Here is a 19,428-nt window from a genome sequence, read left to right as displayed (position 1 = left end):
ATAAGGTAAGTTGAAAAATGGTACATCTACAGCAACATTTGCAAATACAGCAGTATCTACTGCAATATATTATCATAGAGTGTATTAAAAAGACTCTTTAGATGACTCGAAACCTATTCTCATTTTCAATATAAAACTATACAAACTAACAAGACATTGCGACCTTAAATAAATCTAAATCTTAGTTACATGTGACTTAAAGTCGTGTGAAGGGTTTATTAGTAGAACTATACTGTACATTTTATGCAAAATAACCTGTATTTAATAACTAGTTTATTAGATTGTACAGCATAGTCCAAAGAATATATTTCTATAAAAACATATTTTTATATTTCGATATAAAAACTTAATTGAATTATTTCGATATATTTCGATATAAAAACTTAATTGATTGAATCTATACACGGCAGAAGCTCATTTGAGGTCCCTAACTTTCAAAACAGTAAAATAGAAAACAGTGTTGTCATGACAGTGAACGTCATAAGTTTTAGTAGACATTAACCCCTTCCTAATTATGGCTCGTCTTGCAATCTTTTGTTGGCGAAAGAAAGATATTGTAACGAGCTTGAAGACTACAACAGGCCAAATTTTATGTTTCGTTCACTTGGCAACACCGCTCATAAAAATATTTTCGACGATTTATAAGTAAAAAAGCAAAGCCTTTTACTTAGAGCTCTCGGCGCTTAACTTCGGCTTTTGCAGCATGAAGCGGCTAAAAGTATTACTACTCCCCCCTAGATGGGATGCTTGTCCATTGCATGTTTCTCTCCAGCATTCTGTCAGGTTGACCCAATAATTCACTGGTACCCATTTATACACCTGGGTGGAGAGGCACTGTGGGAGTAAAAGTGTTGGCCAAAAACACAACAGCATGACTCCTGCCAGGGCTCGAACCCGGATCGCTTGATCTGGAGTCCAGCACATTAGGCCAATACCCCCTCCCCTGATTCATACCTTGAATTTATTTCAAAAATTGTACAAAACTGTTTGCTATGTAGTATAAACACTTTTCCAATATCTCTGCCTAACAATTTTGTTTGAGCTTCTACAAAGAATCACCAGCACTACTACATGTACAAACTTACCCATCTAACTAATTCGTCTGTTTGCTGAAATACTGCTCTCATTCTGTTTCGGAAACATAATTTGCAAGAAAAAAATAACATTTCCCCCAAAACGGAAAATGCACTTGTAAATAACATCTATATGGTGTGGACTTGGAGTACATGTATCTATGTATACATGGATATTTTTGATTTGTTATATTTTCGTTACTTTGCGAGTCATTAATGATAACCGTTAAAAGAGGAAGGAAATTTTATGATGGTGGTTTATCTTCTATTCTAATAAAGATTTCCCTGTCAAATTAAAGATTAGCGGAATGAGAATCATTTGATTTATAAATACAGTTATTTACATCACAACGTTTTAAACGTTATATTATCTAATTTACGTTACAAAGCTAACATGCCTTGCACGCCTACAATGTCGGATTAAAATATTCAAAATAAGAAAGCTAAATAAGTAACCATTGGAAGATGGACTTATTAGCCATGCTTCAACAAGCACAATTCTACTGCTAAATCCTGACGCTTCACTAAAGGATGACACAAGGCCTTGTATAAGGCGCAGAAAGTTGCCTTTGAGCCTTTACTTTGCTTCCATCTCAGCAACATTTGATAAGCCTTTTCAGGGCATTCTTTATACTCGTTATCAATTGAATCTATCACTGCGTCAGCATTTTTGTTAAATAACCGACGTCCAAGTTTCTTCCAATGCCTAGGAATTCTCCCTCCCAATTCTTCCAGGTCATCATCTTCAGGTGTTCCCTCTTTAAATACAACTAAAAGAAAAGAAGCATATTTGTAAATTATATTTTTAAAACTTATGTTTTGTTAAAAAGTCGAAAGCATGAGGAGACTATTTAAAATTAAGACCAACACGCGCATACCGTAACATTCCGATATTATTCCTCGGGCATTAAAAAGGCTATTCGGTGGGATTTTTTTAGGGAAGGTGTAAAGACCTGGGATGGAATGTTTGTTATCGAAAAGAATGATTACGTTTACATTTCGAATGGATTTCGTAAGGATTTCTGCGTCCGAGATTTGGGGGTCTGAACCAATAACTTGACTTGTGTTCAGCACTTCACATACGTATTAGAAAACAAGAACATTGAGAAGCTTGAGAAGCTTAAAATCGGGCGCTTTGCCTTGAAAGGCAGGGTTCAGTACAGCAGAAACCACGAAGCAGTTACTTAAGTAGCACTCAGTCCGACTGTGTTTGTGTAAGTCACAGGGCTTGCATGAGCTGTATTAGTGTGCATAATATAATATCTAGAACGTTGTCGAGATTGCATTATTACTTAATGACATGATGGTTTCAATTTATAAATGTATCTCACACAATACAAATAAACGATTGAAGTAGACGACTAGACAATGTAAAGTTTTAAGACTTAGCAAAGTGCAGTGTATTGGTAATACTGTAAGGTGCGGTTTCACCTGAAGGTCGTGTGCTTTTCGATATTTTCCAGGCATTGCACTTTGATGGGACAGTACTACAACTGTTTACCGGGGAACTACTATTGTCAAGAAAATGATCACAACTTGTTGATGAATGATTGAACATTTGTTTCATACCATTACTGTAATAGCAATTGATGAAGGCTTTTAGTCCTGAACCAAAGTATAAGGACTGGAAAATACTGAAACCCATTATCAGCCACCTTAAACGGAAATATCTTGTTGGTGTTTCAAGGAATCCAAGGAAACTTCACTCATCCCATGTATCTATGTATTGCGGTATTTTCTAATTTTTTGAGTGATTTTTGGGGATGTTTGGCAGGTGATAGTTTTTTTTAAAAGAATTAGTAAAATTTAGACAACTAAGAAATATTGAAAATTTAATGTGAATTTAACATTGGAATTTGAAGTTAGAAATTGGCAGACGGACACCAAACAGTCCCGTGACACCCTGGAGTGTTTTTGCATGGGGGTCAACTGTGTGATGATGTTTCCATTTTTTTCTTCAATCCCCACTGATAAAGAACTGTTGTTGGTGTTATGTTGGTGTTATCACATGTCAAGCCTTTAACAAGGTATGAAAAGAACACAAGGATTTAAATTATTCTGGTGCTCAATTTTTGCGTAACTAAAATTAATGTTACTCAAATTCCTGATGGATTCTGTCTTAAACTGTTACGAGCTTAGTATTTCCAAATTATTGCATGTCAATGTAAGGCAAGACAAGACATGCCTTGGTTCTTATGTAATTCTCTTAAAAACACATAAGATATTGACTATAATTTTGTCTGTGCTATGGCAATTCACAGTGGGGTGGTCTTGATGTGTCTTTAACTTGTAGACTGGACTGGACTAGTAAAACGCGGACTAGTAAAACGCGGACTTGTAAAACGCCTCTAGACACTTCGAATTCCTTGGCCACAATCATCTTACGGCTCTCTTCAATACATAATGTCTCAAAAAAACAGTAACCTCAGAAAGAAGTCAGAAGCAAATAAGGTCGAAAGACCGAATTTGAACATATAACGGCAAATGTTCTAATGTCACGAACGTAGAAGTCGTGTAGGCCCGTCACCTTTATTTATCACATACTGCCCCCAAATTAAAACAGTACCCTCAGAAAGAAGTCAGAAGCAAATAAGGTCGAAAGACCGAATTTAAACATTTAACGGCAAATATTCTAATGTCACGAACGTAGGAGTCGTGTAGGCCCGTCACCTTTATTTACGATTGACTGTTGATTTCTGGACGGGCCCCGTTCTACCTCGTGCGAGCAATACAAACGACTGCACTCAACAGACGTCAAGTAGTGGAAAGAAAGAAACATATGCACACAACTCATAGCATCAATCCCGTTGTTTTAGTGGGGGTTTGCAGAACGAACATGTGCTATACTGCAAAAACATCTCCACGCTAAAACAGACCATAGAGTGCTCAAAAAAGCTAGAAATATGCCGTCGAAGAAACACACAAGAGCTTCAAACACAAATTGTTTCGCTCGCTAAACCGTTTAGTTTTATCCGATTTACAAGCGCTTGTTTTACAAGTCCGCGTTCTACAATTCCGTGCTTAACAAGCCCTCGTTTTACAAGTCCGCGTTTTACAAGTCCGCGTTTTACAAGTCCGCGTTTTACTAGTCCGCGTTTTACTAGTCCGCCTTTTACAAGTCCGCGTTTTACCTGAGTCCGCGTTTTACTAGTCCGCGTTTTACAAGTCCGCGTTTTACTAGTCCGCGTTATACTAGTCCGCGTTTTACAAGTCCGCGTTTTACTAGTCCGCGTTTTACTAGTCCAGTCCAGTCCTCGAAATACAGTATGCCAAAACTCCCCGCCCTCTAAAGATAAGTCCTTGACGGTTCTTGTCGTTTTTCGGTGCCTATTCATCTTCGGCATCTTTCTCATCCACCTCTCGTTCTGTCCTGTGTCTGTCATCACACGAAAGAAAAGCTGATTCTCAAAAAATCTGCCACAAAAGGAAATTGACAAAAACAATATGAAAACCATATATCGAAAGTTTCTTATTCTAAAATTTTATCATACGTCTTAATTCAGAGCTACAAAGAAGTTCCTCCTTTTGAGTTATTGATACTGTTCTTACAGTACCTCTTTCCACTAGCGAAATTTTACAAAATTCCTTCGCGGCGAAAAGGTAGCGCGAATCCAGAACAGACTCCAATCGAGAGTGGGTTAATTCTAGATTACTATTAATTAACTATTACAACATTCATTTTTAAAATAGTTTCCCAAGCCGACTAAGCTAACTAAACGTCGAGTGTATCTTTCAGTAAACAAAACATGCCGTTATGACGCCGGAAATCCAGCTCACGCATACTATACCCCGTGACTCACGCAAACCTCCGACTTACGTGCTACTACAGTCATTCCTTTCTAAACATTTTTTTTTTGACCACCACCGTACCTTTCTACCCAAAAAACTCATGAAACCGCCCGGTTTTAACCTGTTTTAACCTTTCAAAAATTAGAGCGTTCGAAACTAAATAAGATCCGTAATCACAAACAACATACAGCCGTTTACCAGCACTCTTTAAAACTCCTGAAACCCTTCAAAATCAGGCAAAATAAATCTTTGAACTAACCTTTATCAATGTTTCTTATTTTTTATTCAGTTCTATAAAATGCCTTTCATACACTACTGTCAAAGAAAAATTTCAATTTCCTCAAAGTTTTAAGACAAAAGAATAACAAATATTTCGTGCACAATGTAATTTGATTAAGCCAATATTATCACGTCTAAAAATATTTCAAGCAATTCAGTGAAAACCCGTTTTTTTTTTCGTATCAACGAAAACCACTTTCGAATAATCAATACATGAAAATAACAATAAGATCATAACGAAGAAAGGAACCTTTCTAATTATTTGAAGACTTTCAAAGCCGTGATATTATGCATCCAATCCGCGATAAAATTTAATTACAACAAAATCCAAGTTCTCATTTTGAATTCCATTTTTTTCAGTTGATACCTTTATCCAACTTGTGAAAAATTCCATTCAAGTTCCTATTAATAGTGTACATTCCCAATGTTTTGCTCAGGTCTTCAGAAGCGTCTTACTAACCAAATCTAAAATAATTCCAAAACATGCTGTACAAACATTCTACTCTTTGTGACAAACGACTTGACGACCAATTGTTCAGAAATGAAAATCGACACAGTTCTTGCTAAATAAAAAAAAAGTTTTACGGCGGAGTCAGGCTCAAAAAATATACCGCAAGATCACATCCCCATTCATAGTCAGAAACCAGCAAACCATCTAGTTTGGTAAAAAAAAAACACTGCGTGACATCAATGACGTTACCTTTTTCATTTACAAAAATAACTTTAACTTGTCAAAGTAAGTGCAATTTCACAATGGTGAATATCAGTACAGTATGAGGCCCAGTTATCGGCCGGGTCCAGTTCTCGGCCACTTTGTGTTTAACGCGTTTTTTCACACTCCAGTTGAATCAAAAGAAAAAGGTATTTCCTTCAAACGATAGACTGATTCATGTGCTTTAAGTATCTTGAGTTTGATCGTTCAATTCGATATAGAAAGCTCACACGTCGAGTTTACGCGGAGGTAGGTGAATTTGCATTCCCGAAAAAGTTGTTTGTTTACGGCTCCAAATTCATGGATGTAGTTAAATTCGTATTTTATCCAAAAGCCCCCACCATACGAGCTAATTTTTGGCATGTGAAACGTAGAATAATTCAGCTTTCTGCTTTAGTTAACTTTTCGTTGAACCGTTGTATTTTTTGGTCTTAATTTACTTCGAAATTTTTTCTTGCGACGTTTGCGTATTTGCCAGTTCTCGGCCACCCTGCTCGCTATCACAGCTTAGCGCTTGGTTTTTAATATAATTTCATCTGCTGCTGCCAGAATGAAAGAAATAAATGTTTTAAAAATAAAGTTCAATCTTATCTCTAAGTTTTGAGCTGACTCTTGTCTTGTCTATTATTTCTACAACACCTAAATCTTTCAATGCGGTTTTGCCAGAACCTGCACATAGGCAACTAGGCGCGTTAAAATCCTTCTTTTTTAAAGTAAAACAAAGCATCATAAAAATAATTTGGGATCGATATAGTATAAATAGGTTTACAGAGTGATTTTATGACTGTGAAAATTAATTGAGCATTTTTTTACAGATAATTACGCACAAGCTTTTTAGTGGCCGAGAACTGGGCCAAGGTGGCCGAGAACTGGGCCCACAAATGGAGCTTTTATTTTTATTATTTCTCGGGCAAATTAATTTTTGACCGGTCGATAGCTTTACACCAAAAAGCTGAATAATGTAGCTAGCTCTGGGAGAAATTTCAAGTTCCTGCGGTTCTTCTGAGGTAAGAAATACAAGTTTACGTCAAAAGTGGCCGAGAACTGGGCCAAGGTGGCCGAGAACTGGGCCCACAAATGGAGCTTTTATTTTTATTATTGCTCGGGCAAATTAATTTTTGACCGGTCGATAGCTTTACACCAAAAAGCTGAATAATGTAGCTAGCTCTGGGAGAAATTTCAAGTTCCTGCGGTTCTTCTGAGGTAAGAAATACAAGTTTACGTCAAAAGTGGCCGAGAACTGGGCCCCATACTGTACTTTGCACCGTAAGCTTTTTTCTCTGTCCTTCCGCCGAAGCAAAAAAACACAACCTGATTACACATTAACCCAAAAGTCGACCAAGTGTGCCTGCAACGATTTCCTGTCAAAACTAAAATGAAAACCATTGCGGTATGCGTCACCCGTAGCGGTTTTGTAGCAACCCCGAGCTATCCCCGTCTTTTTGGCCGCGCCAGGAGACTACGCTCTAGAACGACCAAAGGGTAAACCTTAAATCGGCCACGCCCGATTAAAAAAACATTAATTAAGCAAATACTCGACAACAAGATACTTGTTTTGACTGTAAATGTTAGAACCACAATTAGGTGGGTAACGGGAAACGCCCGCAAATTCAGAGAATTTTACTTCAAAGATCAGAATTAACACGTATTAAGTGTCATAGTCAGTAAAAATCAAAGAAATGTTGGCCACAGCCAAAAACTCATACTTTGTCAGTTTGAAGGCCTAGGTATGTAACTGAAAGATATGAAGTTAGTTTTTCGGAATATTCAATTTTACGGCAGAAAACCACGAATAAAGGCCATCGTACCGGAAGCTCAAATTTCACTTTTCGACAATCCGAAATTTCACGCTTTTCAGCTTCTTGCTACCCAGACGTTTCAAACGCTGTAAATCTTTCCTTACTTTAGTTGCATAGATTGACTCTTCCTTTATCGAAATATAGTTAGTATTTTTATCTCTGATTATTTCTGAGCCAGCTGAGCCTCGATTAAGTAGACACATTTTTCTCATTTAGGAAAAAGGCTAAAATAATCCAAATTCAGTGAGGAAAAAAGCTGACCGGTAGCTAGGGGGGGGGGGGGGGGACTCAAAAAAGTTTTATACGGGGAGGCTTCGCCCCAAGCTCCTACCCCTTACCCTTTTATATACCATTTTCACAGAAATTGAACCCCTTTCGTATACCTTTTACTGAAAAAAGGTACCCCTTTCATATACCTAAAAGACATGGCATAGACTTAGAACAGGACGTTTTCTTGTCATTTTCATGTTGCGCTTTATAAATTAAAATAATACAGCCATAAGGTGCGTCTGTTCGAAATATTTTAATTCAAGGCCCTTTTAAAAACCCAAATGACGGATTTACATACCCTTTCATATACCTAAACTTGTGAAATCCCTACCCTTTTATATACCTGAAGCCTGAGAAAGGTACCCCTTTTGGGCGGAGCCTCCCCGTATAGGCCATTATGGAGTATATGGAGTATATGGAGTATATGGAGTACTTCCCGGGGATCTTCCCTTCGACGTTTCATGCTTTTTTTTTTTTTCAGGTTGCCCCGCTTCACCCCATATCCACTACGAAGCCTTTTCGCAGAATACAATTAGAATGCGTCTCTTTTGTTTGGTTTGTATTACTTGAAATCTTACCCGCAGTGTGGTCAGGCTTGTGTTTCGAAATTTTTGAGCTGGAACATGGTGACTCTCTCTTTCGCTTTTTAGAAGTACCTAGAATAGAAAAAGACAAGAGCTCTTAGAGCTTACAACTGCGCTGGTCTCGTGAGCACTTTAGGGGAGCCATCTGGGGGGAACAAAAAATGCACCCCCCCCCCCCCCTTATCCCCTTCATCCGCAACGAACAATGATGCGACTAACAAACAAGCAAACAAGATGGTAAAAAATATTTTCCTTATATGCTAGTGGTGGCCAAATTTAATTCCCACGATCCTGATCCGTGAAACAAAAAAATCTTTTAAATCAGCATCCAGTGTTGTCTTGAATTACCGTTTAAAGTTTGAATAACCAGCTCCGAAAATGGAATATTGGAGCAAATAATTAAATCAAATTTGAGAAGAAAACTAGACCTGTGTTTTGCTGAATGGGAATTCCCCGGGGAATTAATTTACCAATGACGTAATCCTTGCAAGTCAGGGCATGTTTGTCTCAGTGGTCTTCCTTCAGATTTCAAAAATCCGTAGATGACACAGCTCCAAAAATACGTAAAGCTAAAAAGTCGAACATTTTACACTTAACATGCTAGGTTAGTTTCCATTTGTAGCAGTTAAGCTTTCAGAGCATTGCGTGATTCTTGTCGATCGGTGCCTTGTGAAAGTAGAAATTTGCTAACGCTAGCACATTCCAGGACACAGACGTAATGTAAATAAATGTAAATTCTTGCCAGCTAAAGCATCAAATTTTAGTATTTTCTTTGATTCAAACGCTTCAAAATACTTCATAGTTTTAAGTAAAGACAAAAGGATTCGCAAAGATTTCAAAGGTGGCTGAATAGCTTTGAAAAATTACGTGACTCCAGCCGATCGAAAGTGAAACTTGTCATGTCAGCACATTCTTTGACACCAACGTAATGGCATTTATTTACAAAGTCTGGCCCACTGAATTATATTTCTCTTTGAAAACTGACCCAATGACAATGTTTTGTAGTTTCTATACTGTTAGTATTATTTTTGCCCTTATTTTGGCTTTCGTATTACAATAGGCGGTTGTAAAAATGCAGCGACTGACAAACTTTGTGTGACATTTCATGGTTGACTTGTTCCAGCCGCGATTAATAATTTTTCATATATGCAAATTCTGGCCGAATTCCCACGCGCGGACGCTGAAGCGGTGAGGGTAAAAGGCGGAATGAGTTTGCGGAATGGCATGTGGCATGACTTGCGGAATGGCATAATTATGCGGAATGTAATTTACGCGGGATGACTCATTGACATAAATTTTACTGAAGAGCGCGCCAATTTTTAAAGAGCAGACGCTTTATTAAATAATGCGAGCTTAATGATAACAATCGATTGAAGATAGTGTTCTTCACGGATTCTACGAAAAATATTTCGGCGGCCAGTGTTTCCCCAATGCTAAGGATTTCCCATTCTGTGTACGGTTTATCGCTTTTAGTCAAAAGATAAAAACAGCGACGGAAAAGCATCCGACCGTAGATCTTTATACTACAAACCGAAAAATGCCTCGGATACATCTTTGTATTAATATTCATGTAGCGGTTATTAATACTGTATAAGTTAAACAAAACATCGGGACAGAAAGTCCAGTTTTGGCGGATGTCATCTCAGCTTCAGTAAGTACAGGGTAAAAAGGAGAGAGATTACGAACACTACGCCATATTTGTTTCATTAGAAGTCTACTAGCCCTGCTTTTCGTTAGTCTCCTTCGCAGCCGCTCGGGCTTAAATGACGCAACGCTCCCGGTTCGGCTCGAGTGCCAGGCTGCGAAGGAGACTAGCTTTTCGCCTCCCATTATGAAGACTATATAAACTCAGTGGAAGACTTGAACATTAACTTAAAAAAGCGGCAACCGACCACCGATCGAGTAGAGCGAAACTTCCATATAGTGACTATAGTCACTGCACGGTAAAAACAAGCTATCGTATTTCAAATCTAGCTCGCATTGCAGGTTTACCGATAAGGCAGATAAGGAATCCGGCGAGTAATTATCACTGCCTACTTGTTGTGAATACTTCGGCTTTCTCTTAGGAAATGAAAATCATTCGCTAAACATACATTTTATTTTACAGCAAAGATCACGAGACGCACATCGATAAAATCCACTGCGGTGTAAATAGTGTCACACCAGCGGAAAAGCCGTGTCACGATCTCTTCATCGCTGTAATAAAAAGCTAGAAATATACCAAAAGTAGTTGTCTTCAATGAAACCACTAGCTTTTTCCCACCCCTAGCAAGTTTTGATTTAGAAAGAAACGATTCCTGGAACAAGGCAGTGACACGGTCACACATTATTTCGCGGGCGACTAACAACACGTCACTTGCTTTCATTTTATATTTAAATGCGTTGTCTTTTGAAAAACTTCTCTTCAAATGGGTTGAACTTGACAGTTGTGTGTCTTGCCTTGAAGTACGTAGCTTTAGAACGAATATTGTTCTGTATTTTGCATGAGGCAAATAGACGAGAGTTTTCATTCATGTTAACAGAACTGCTCACACACAGCTAGTCGATAATTCAAGTCCTCGGAAGCGTCACGGCAAATAGCGAAAATAATTTCTCTGCTTCTGTTCGGCGTAAATCGGTGATTTGAACGGTGAAATAATCTTTACAACGATGTTCTATGGAAGTTTCCTGCTCAGTCCTTGATTGTTTTAGCCAGCAGTGTTTAACAAGGCGGCTTCTCTTTTAAAATTTGGCGCGCTTTTTAGTATAATTTATGTCAATGAGTCATCCCGCGTAAATTACATTCCGCATAATTATGCCATTCCGCAACTCATGCCACATGCCATTCCGCAAACTCATTCCGCCTCTTACCCTGACGCTGAAGCTGTTTTTAGCACAGAGGGTAATTTCCCTGGCATACCGAATGACGTAAGCGGTACAGGGCATGTTTGTGAAGGGAATTTTTCTTCATATCTCTAAAATCCTTCAACGACACAGCCAAAGAAATAGATTACGCAATAAATTTGTTTAGTAAAGACCAAAGGATACGCAAAGATTTGAAAGGTAGCTTATAATAGCTTTAAAACATTACGTGACTCGAGGTCTAGCCGATCGAAAGTGAAACTTGTCATGTCAGCACATTCTTTGACACCAACGTAATGGCATTTATTTACAGATTCTGGCCCACTGAATTATATTTCTCTTTGAAAGCGTGGAAACTTAGTATTTTCCATGAGTCAAATGCTTTAAAGTCGAACATCTCACACAAAACATTCTTTGTAAAGACAAAAATAAGAAAAAAATTCCATTTGTTACTGATTTGTAGCTTCGAAACATCGCGTGATTCAAGCTCGACCGAGTGGAGGTCTGGGTCTGGTCACCGACAAAACGAAAAAAAAACAAGAAGCTCTTAGAGCTTAAAACTGCGCTGGTCACGTGACCACCCTAGGGGTAGCCAAGCGGGAGAATAAAAAATGCACCCCCACCCCCTTATATCCCCTTTATCTGCGTCAAACAATGTTGCGACTGACAAGCAAAATGGTAAGAAAACACCTTGTGTGACATTTCATGGTTGACTAGTTCCATCCGCAATTAAATAGTTTTCTTATATTCTAATGGTGGCCAAATTTAATTCCCACGATCCTGATCCGTAAACCAAAAAATCGCTTATCCGGACGACGGGATTTTTTGGGCGAAGGTTTACAACAACTGCCCCTGGGTCTCCGAGGATAAACTTTACAATTGATAAGTACATCTGGCTTCACGCAAGGAACGCTAATATCCGTGAGAATTTTGACAGTATTCCCCATTTGCATAAAACTGAAAACTGGCCCAATGACAATGTTTTGCAGTTTCTATAAAATTAGTACTATTTTTGAACCTCTTCAACAGTTCAAAATTTATTTGACCCTGTTTCGGTTTTCGTATTACAATAGGCGGTTGTAAAAATGCAGCGTCTGACAAACTTTGTGTGACATTTCATGGTTGACTTGTTCTAGCCGCGATTAAAAATTTTTCTTATATGCAAATTCTGGCCGAATTCCCACGCGCGGACGCTGAAGCTGTTTTCAGAACAGAGGGTATTTCCCTAGCATACCGAATGACGTAGGCGGTACAAGTCAGGGCATGTTTGTGAAGGGAATTTTTTTTTTTTTTTATCTCTAAAATCCTTTCAATGACACAGGCCCAAAAATAATAGATTACCCTTAAAGGAGAAATACATGCAATAAATTTGTTTAGTAAAGACCAAAGGATTCGCAAAGATTTGATAGGTAGCTTATAATAGCTTTAAAACATTACGTGACTTGAGCTCTAGCCGATCGAAAGTGAAACTTGTCATGTCAGCATATTCTTTTACACCAACGTAATGGTATTTATTCACAGATTCTGGCCCGCTAAATTATATTTCTCTTTAAAAGCGTGGAAATTTAGTATTTTCCATGGACTAAACGCTTCAAAATTGAATAGTTCACAATAAACATACTTTATAAAGACAAAAAAGAGAAACTTTTTCCATTTGTTACTGATTTGTAGCTTCTAAACATTGCGTGACTTCAAGCTCGACCGAGTGGAGGTCTGGGACAGGTCACCGACAAAACGAAAAAAAATAATAATAACAAGAAGCTCTTAGAGCTTAAAACTGCGCTAGTCACGTGACCACCCTAGGGGTAGCCATGGGGGGAGAATAAAAAATGCACCCCACCCCCTTATATCCCCTTTATCTGCGTCAAACAATGTTGCGACTGACAAGCAAAATGGTAAGAAAACACCTTGTGTGACATTTCATGGTTGACTAGTTCCATCCGCAATTAAATATTTTTCCTATATGCTAATGCTGGCCAAATTTAATTCCCACGATCCTGATCCGTAAACCAAAAAAACGCTTATCCGGACGACGGGATTTTTTGGGCGTAGGTTTACAACAACTGCCCCTGGGTCTCCGAGGATAAACTTTACAATTGATAAGTACGTCTGGATTCACGCAAGGAACGTAAATATCCGTGAGAATTTTGACAGTATTCCCCATTTTCATAAAACTGAAAATGGCCCAATGTCAATGTTTCGCAGTTTCTATAAAGTTACTACTATTTTTGAACCTCTTCAACAGTTCAAAATTTATTTGTTTCGGTTTTCGTATTACAATAGGCGGTTGTAAAAATGCAGCGTCTGACAAACTTTGTGTACATTTCATGGTTGACTTGTTCTAGCCGCGATTAATAATTTTTCTTATATGCAAATTCTGGCCGAATTCCCACGTGCGGACGCTGAAGCTGTTTTTAGAACAGAGGGTATTTCCCTAGCATACCGAATGACGTAAGCGGCACAAGTCAGGGCATGTTTGTGAAGGGAACTTTTCTTTTTCTCTAAAATCCTTTCAATGACACAGGCCCAAAAAAAATAGATTACCTTTAAGAGAAATACTTTGCAATAAATTTGTTTAGTTAAGACCAAAGGATTCGCAAAGATTTGATAGGTAGCTTACATAGCTTTAAAACATTACGTGACTTGAGCTCTAGCCGATCGAAAGTGAAACTTGTAATGTCAGCACATTCTTTTACACCAACGTAATGGTATTTATTCACAGATTCTGGCCCGCTAAATTATATTTCTCTTTGAAAGCGTGGAAATTTAGTATTTTCCATGGACTAAACGCTTCAAAATGGAATAATTCACAATAAACATACTTTATAAAGACAAAAATAGAGAAACTTTTGTCATTTGTTACTGATTAGTAGCTTCTAAACATTACGTGACTTCAAGCTCGACCGAGTGGAGGTCTGGGACAGGTCACCGACAAAACGAAAAAAAACAAGAGCTCTTAGAGCTTACAACTGCGCTGGTCTCGCGAGCACTTCAGGGGAGCCATGTGGGGGGAACAAAAAATGCACCCCCTCCCCTTATCCCCTTTACCTGCGTGACGCAGGCTGCGTCGAACAATGTTGCGACTGACAAACAAGATGGTAAGAAAACACCTTGCGTGACATTTCATGGTTGACTAGTTCCATACGCTCTAGACCTGTGTTTTGCTGAATGGGAATTCCCCGGGGAATTAATTTACCAATGACGTAACCCTTGCAAGTCAGGGCATGTCTGTCTCAGTGGTCTTCCTTCAGATTTCAGAAATCCTCTAGATGACACAGCTCCAAAAATTTGTAAAGCTAAAAGTCGAACATTTTACACTTAACATACACCGAATGCAAATATGGCGGATCACTCGGTTGTTGCCTGGGACGAGCTGCATGAAAGCGAGGCTAGTCAGTCTTCGGTGTTGGGTTTTGACAATGCTTTCGTACAGAAGTCTTGCTTATTCATCGATCTGGTGTGTTTCTTTTCGCTGCTGCTACGAGTTGCTGTGTTTCTGAATGCCACGAGAAGTGATAGAAGTGTTCACTGTTTGCCTCTAAGGGAAAAAGTGGATCAATGCAATTCGTTGAGACGAAACAAAGGAGGTCGCGATCGCCGCGGGAACTACCGGTATTGAGGTTTGTTCGCTACATTTCAGGTTCGAAGATCTTAGAAAATTTCGTTTAAATGACGAGCTTATGTGGTGTCTTGTGGTGTTGCAGCACGAGTTACATGGCCAGGACCTTTCCCAAGGTAAAGGAAAGCTCCACTTCCAAGACATCCTCTGTCTCAAAAGAAGATGTTCATGTCCGGCTTTGTTCGCGTACGATCCGCTCGCACGGAATCGCACGATCAAATACTAACCAAGTGAATGAAATTCAACTGCCCCGATAGTTAAAGCTAGTGAAAACATTGAGCCAAATAAGAACGACTTGGAGCTAAATGTGATCGCTTACACATTTTTCTAAGATCTTCTAACCTGAAACATAGCGAACAAATTAACAGTTCCCGCGGCGATCGTGAACTCCTTTGTATTCCTTTCTTTCGTCTCAGCGAATTGGATTGATCCAATTTTTCCCTAAGAGGCAAACAGTGAAGACTTCTATCACTTCTCGTGGCATTCAGAAACACAGCAACTCATGGGAGTAGCGAAAAGAAACACACCAGATCGACGAATAAGCAATACTTCTGTACGAAAGCATTGTCAAAACAAAACACCGAAGCCTGACTAGCCTCGCTTTTATGCAGTTCGTCCCAGGCACCAACCGAGTGATCCGCCATATTTGCATTCGGTGTATGCTAGGTTAGTTTCCATTTGTAGCAGTTAAGCTTTCAGAGCATTGCGTGATTCTTGCCGATCGGTGCCTTGTGAAAGTAGAAATTTAACGCCAGCACATTCCAGGACACAGACTTAATGTAAATAAATGTAAATTCTTGCCCACTTAAGCGAATTCTTCTTTTAAAGCATCAAATTTTAGTATTTTCTTTGATTCAAATGCTTCAAAATACTTCACACTGAATTTTTTAAGCAAAGACCAAAAGATTCGCAAAGATTTCAAAAGGTGGCTGGATAGCTTTGAAAAATTAGGTGACTCGAGGTCAAGCCGATCGAAAGTGAAACTTGTCATGTCAGCACATTCTTTTCCACCATCGTAATGGTATTTATTCATAGATTGTGGCCCGCTAAATTATATTTCTCTTTGAAAGCGTGGAAATTTAGTATTTTCCATGAACCAAACGCTTCAAAATCGAATAGTTCACACTAAGCATACTTTATAAAGACAAAAAAGAAAAAACTTTTCCATTTGTTACTGATTTGTAGCTTCTAAACATCGCGTGATTTCAAGCTCGACCGAGTGGAGGTCTGGGTCTGGTCACCGACAAAACGAAAAAAAATAATAATAATAATAAACCGCGTGCAGAGCAAGAACTGCGCAGCGCAGTTAACAAGAGCTCTTAGAGCTTACAACTGCGCTGGTCTCGTGAGCACTTTAGGGGAGCCATGTCAGGGGAACAAAAAATGCGCCGCCCCCCTTATCCCCTTTACCTGCGTCGAACAATGTTGCGACTGACAAACAAGATGGTAGGAAAACACCTTGCGTGACATTTCATGGTTGACTAGTTCCATCCGAAATTAAATATTTTTCTTATATGCTAATGCTGGCCAAATTTAATTCCCACGATCCTGATCCGTGAAACAAAAAAATCTTTTAAATCAGCATCCAGTGTTGTCTTGAATTACCGTTTAAAGATTGAATAACCAGCTCCGAAAATGGAATATTGGAGCAAATAATTAAATCAAATTTGAGAAAAAACACTAGACCTGTGTTTTGCTGAATGGGAATTCCCCGGGGAATTAATTTAGCAATGACGTAACCCTTGGAAGTCAGGGTTTGTCTCAGTGGTTTTCCATCAGATTTCAGAAATCCTCTAGATGACACAGCTCCAAAAAAAAATAACGCTAAAAAGTCAAACATTTCATACTTAACATGCTAAGTTTAGACCAGAGGATTTGTTTTGTTTCCGTTTGTGGCAGATTTAAACCTTTTAGAGCGTTGCGTGATTCTTGCCGATCAGTGTCTTGTGAAAGTAAAAATTTGCTAACGCCAGCACATTCCAGGACACAAACGTAATGTAAATAAATGTAAATTCTTGCCCGCTAAAGCGTATTTGTTTAAAGCGTGAAATTTTAGTATTTTTTTCGATTCAAACTTTTCAAAATACTTCACACTGAATTTTGTAAGGAAAGATTAATGGCTTCGCAAAGATTTGAAAGGAAGCTGATAATAGCTTTGAAAAATTACGTGACTCGAGGTCTAGCCGATCGAAAGTGAAACTTGTCATGTCAGCACATTCTTTTACACCAACGTAATGGTATTTATTCACAGATTCTGGCCCGCTGAAATATATTTTTCTTTTGACGCATGAAAATTTAGAAATTTCTTTGATTAAAACGCTTCAAAATCGGACATTTCATGCTAAACATGCTTATTAAGACCAAAGCATTTGAAAATTTCCCATTGGTAAGTTTTTTCTAGCTTTTAAACCTTGCGTGACCCGAGCCCGGCCGAGCGGGGCATCAGTCTGGTCACTGAGAAAAAAAAAACCGCTTGCAGAGCAAGAACTGCGCAGCGCAGTTAATAATAATAATAATAAACCCCGTGCAGAGCAAGAACTGCGCAGCGCAGTTAATAAACCGCGTGCAGAGCAAGAACTGCGCAGCGCAGTTAATAAGTTAGTTAATTAATAACATTTTTGAACGACTATTCTGCGTGTTGGTGGCAAAAATTTATCCAAAATGAGAACAAATAACAACCACATGGTATAATATTACCTGCACAGTGGTCAGGCGCGTGTTTGAAACGTTTTGAGCTGGAAAATGATGGTGCCTCTCTCTTTCGCTTTTTCAAAGTACCTAGAATAGAAAAAGCAAACAGGTTACCCAGTACAGCAACCCACCAGGCCAATTAGAATGCATTAAGTACCTAACCTATCATCGTCATATATTTACTTTGTATACTTCCTGAATTTCTACCTGTTCATAAGAGAATGCAAAACACAGTCTATTCACAAAGGATCGGTATGACAATTAAAGCATCAGACGTACAAGCTTATTCATACTCCGATCGTGGTATACTGATTGGGAAGGGGGGAGATGTTGATAGAACCAAAAAAATTAATTCACAATGATTAGAAAGCCCTTAGTCTACTACACGAAAAGTTTTTGTTGGTTATGACTTTACGTGACATCATTAGATCTGCATATTTTATCCACCATTTTGTTTTCCCTACTTTCTTTGAAAGTCCAAACATTTTAGCCAAGCCTGCATGTTATTACACCGTATGTGGTTGCCATGGCAATGTTAAAAATCATGGACTCCCCCCCCAACACTGTACGTCTTAAAGGATTTCGATTGATGTCAAGGTAACGCCGGTTTTTGAAAAGAAATAACTATTCTTACCTTCTGGGTTCAAAGAAACTTGTTCTTCACTCTGAAATGAAACGACGCAAAATTGAATGTATTGCGATCAGTTTGGTGAAACGACAATGGTATTTATAAAATAAAATATGGGCATCAAAGTTTGGGTGTACGAAGGAAACAATAAAAATACAATACACTTAGCAGATGTTTGCTTATCCTTAACCTACGTATAAGTTAAGGAAAGTGCAAAAGTGAAAAAAGAAATTACCTAGGCAATATTGGTCAGGAGGTATTCACTTCAGTATAAATAGACACTAACAAGTGTTAACTAAAACTGAAAATCTTGCTAACTAAGTCCGTTTATAAAAGCAAGTGGCGACTGTACCTCAGTTTCACGGGCTGGCAACCATTTCTCCCAACCAACTGGGGTGATTGGTCCATGACCAAAGGTCTCTCGGCAGATCATCGGTCTTTTGGGACGTAACTCTAGGAGATGCAGGCAGTCATCATGGGTGCAGGAAGCTAAACTATGTTTGGCACATTTGTCAGTGCGTTTCAAGCAGCGGGTGCATGTAACACACAGTTTATACTGAAGTCCATGTAACCAGGATAACTCATCTGACATGTCTTGTAAGGTTTTTTCAAGAAAAACGAGAACTTCACGTGCCCTTTCTGATGAAGCATTTGATTCTTCAGCAGGTGAAGAATCAAGATCTTGTTGTAACATCACCTTGATGAATCTTTTTCTGCAAATTAGGATTAGATAATAAATAGTTTCCATTCCAATAAAAAACCTAGCTCCATTCTGAAACAAGTTGGGAGGATCCTTGGGACCGTGCTCAGAACACCAACTAATGCACCTTGACAAAAGCTGTGAAAAGAGCCCGTGAGGCACAAAGCCATCAGGGAAGTGTAGATACAGCGGACATGGGTCGCAGTCAGAGAGCTCAGTCTCACACAGGCCTGAAGGAGATGGTTTCAGCTGGGCTGGTACAAAGTATATTTGTTCATCAGTTACACCATCTTTAAATTTGGCGATCAATCCATACAGCTCCATCATATTCAAAATATCCTGCTTGGACAGGCCTTTCTGAATAAACTTATCAAAACAGTGGTCAACGAGAGCCATTCTGAGATGGCCACTTTGCTCAAGTTCCTGCCAGTATTCTGAGTACC

The 19,428-nt window shown here is 38.8% G+C and overlaps 1 long non-coding RNA gene across 1 annotated transcript; it reads right to left on the bottom strand.

Annotated features, from left to right (window-relative positions):
* Nucleotides 1-364: 364 nt before the first annotated feature.
* On the bottom strand, nt 365-18,159 carry LOC144666293 (uncharacterized). The gene is made up of 3 exons (XR_013573160.1): nt 17,664-18,159; nt 8,501-8,578; nt 365-1,843 (listed from the first exon to the last, which is right to left on the bottom strand). It is a non-coding gene; the product is annotated as an uncharacterized LOC144666293 (long non-coding RNA).
* Nucleotides 18,160-19,428: the final 1,269 nt, after the last annotated feature.

This window comes from Oculina patagonica, chromosome 9 (genome assembly GCF_052425735.1).
Source record: "Oculina patagonica isolate OP01 chromosome 9, crgOcupat, whole genome shotgun sequence".
Lineage (NCBI taxonomy): Eukaryota > Metazoa > Cnidaria > Anthozoa > Scleractinia > Oculinidae > Oculina > Oculina patagonica.
This window is presented reverse-complemented; position numbering and strand designations above follow the sequence as displayed.